Source organism: Haplochromis burtoni, unplaced genomic scaffold, assembly GCF_018398535.1.
Source record: "Haplochromis burtoni strain Fernald_Lab_line unplaced genomic scaffold, NCSU_Asbu1 Contig_597, whole genome shotgun sequence".
Taxonomy (NCBI): Eukaryota; Metazoa; Chordata; class Actinopteri; order Cichliformes; family Cichlidae; genus Haplochromis; species Haplochromis burtoni.
Genome location: NW_024582958.1, coordinates 203,251 through 206,052, shown reverse-complemented (window position 1 = coordinate 206,052; position 2,802 = coordinate 203,251).

Below are 2,802 nucleotides of genomic sequence, written 5' to 3'. Positions count from 1 at the left end.
AAAAAGGTAAGGTTATAATAATAATAATAATAATAACAATAATTAAAACTTTATTTATTTCAAACTCTTCACAAGAACCACAGCATGCTTCACAATAATATAAAACAGATGTATATAAAACAATACAACTGCTCATACAGCACAACTCTAGTTAAAAGCCAGTCTAAATAAATGAGTCTTTAGCTGCTGTTTAAAAGAATAAATACAATGAGGTTACCCAAAACTGAAAAATAATGTACATTTCAGAATAATACAAAAATGCCCTTTTCAGTGAGCATAAAATGGGTTATCAATTTAAAGATGTTCTGCAGCAATGGAGGTTGATCCTGGACCATAAAATACTGCCAGTGGACTACTGATGACTGGAAGATGGTATTGAAATCTTCGGTTCATCACGCAGAATCTTTGTACACCATCAAGAAGGTGAAAGGATGGTTCCACAGTGTGTGGCATCAATTGTGAAACATGGAGGAGGAAGTGTGATGATCTGGGGCTGTGTTGCTGGATCCAGGGTCGATGACTTGTACAGAGTGAGAGGAACCCTGAACCAAAACATAAGTCCAAGCTATGCCAGAACTATTTCAGGAAAAAAGAACAAGTTGGTAAGCTTGAAAATATGCAGTGTCCAGCACAGTATCCAGACTTACCCCACTGAGCAGGTTTGGGATGAACTGGACAGAAGAGTGAAAGCAAAGCAACCTACAAGTGCCACACATTTATCGGAACTTTTGCAACAGATATGGGAAGAACTTTCTGAAGAATGTTTAATTTCTATTGTAGAAAGAATGCCACAAGTGTGCTCACCTGTTATGTCTGCTAAAGGTGGCTACTTTTGGCTGGTAGTGTATATATGAGGACACTTTTTGCTACAGCATCAAAAACTACAGCAGATTCTTATGGATATTTTGAATTTGTCCACAAATTCTTTGTATAATAAAAACATTATAATAGATGTCCTTATTGTTCCATATTAGGTATATATTAATATACTAGTAATACTAATATATACATATTAGGTATGTATGTGGGGAGAAAACCGTTCAATGAGGTGCCTGAATATTATTCATTTACATTATTCATAATCCAGTAAAAAAACAAAAGATAAATGAAATAGACATAAATTACATGTTTATTCTTGTGGGGGAAAATGAAATGTGTAACAGACATACATTGCACACATTAAAATACATTAAATACATTAAAAAAATTAAATATATTAAAATACATTAAAATCACTAGTATCTTATAATTCTTTTCAAAAACATTCCTGATGACATGATGCACAGTAATATGTGTTTAATACACTGTTAATGTTCTGATTTGATGACAGATTTCACCAGGTGCAGGACAGACACATTTCTGAAATTCTGATGCAGATTACCATGATTAATGACACAATGCACTTTATTATTTAAGCTTTAATCAGCCTGAAAACATAGCAGAATGCAAAACGTGGACAATCTGAGCTGAGCTACCACTCCATCCCTTTTAGCAGGGTGAAGGCACATCTCTTGTGTTATTAATCAGATTTCAGGTTCATCGTGACTTGCTGAACACAGAAATGCATTATTAAAGTCCATTTGTCAATTTTATGGTCAAGGTCAGTTTTGGGATTTTTATGGTCATTCCATTGTATAATTCTATCACATGTTTGCTACACATTTTACTTTTGTATCTTCCCTCATTTCAAACACCACGAAGTCAAAAGCTACTATTTCCACGCAGAAAGAGTCAAAATTGTGTGAGTGCACGATAAATATTTCCATGTACAGCCAAACATTCCAACTTTTAAAACAGAAACTGTTCAAACTTAACCCACTCTGTCTCTGTACAGCAGCTGCACATTCAGTCAGATTAAACTATTTAAAGGACTCAGGTTAGAGCAAATAAACATTTCTATTCTCCACAATATACAGGTCCGTATTATTTGTTTTTATATTTAAAAAGTTTAACTATACTTTGTTTACATTATATAGTTTCCCTTACGCAGTATGATTGGGAGGCATGTCATATTTTCATTGCTATGCAGATGTAACCCATCTTTATCTATCCATAGCACTAGATGGCAAAAACAATTAATTAACTGAAGGAATGCCTTAAAGACATAAAGACATGGATGACCTTGAATTTCTTGGTTCTGAATTGAGATGAAACAGATCTGGCACAATGTCTCAACTTCATTGGAATTGAGGTTGTGCCATGGTTATCAGCCATAAGAACAAATTCAGATTTATATTGATGTAAGGTATATAAATGTAAGTACAGTTTGAATCAGTGCAATATTATTTTCACACATCAATGGACCACTGAACTTCTCAGCTTCTAAAATGTAAAGCCTCATTTAGAAACTACACAAGTACATATAATGGTCAGGGATCAACATGAACCTGTCTTCTCTATTTGACTCTAATCAACTCTGCAGTGTCTCCATCAGAGTGACAAAACCGAATTCCAGCATAGAGCGGCTGAGTGAATGTGGTCTGGACTCTGTGGAGGAGAGTCATGGTTTCAGAGACGCTGTAGAAAGACAGAATACCTGCTCTGTGATCCAGGTACACTCCTACTCTGGAGGACCGAGGACCTGAGAGGACAGTTTGGACTTTGTTGTGCCAAAATTTATAACTGTTTGTGTCACAACGTAATGCCCAAGATTTGTCATTGTATCCAAGAAAACATTCATTTAGGCCCGTTTTTCTGCTGATATTCTTCAATGTGACTGCTACACAAACTCCTCTCCCTCTCCACTCCACCTCCCAGTAACAACATTCAGTCAGAGTCTGTCTACTCAAAACCTGATAACAT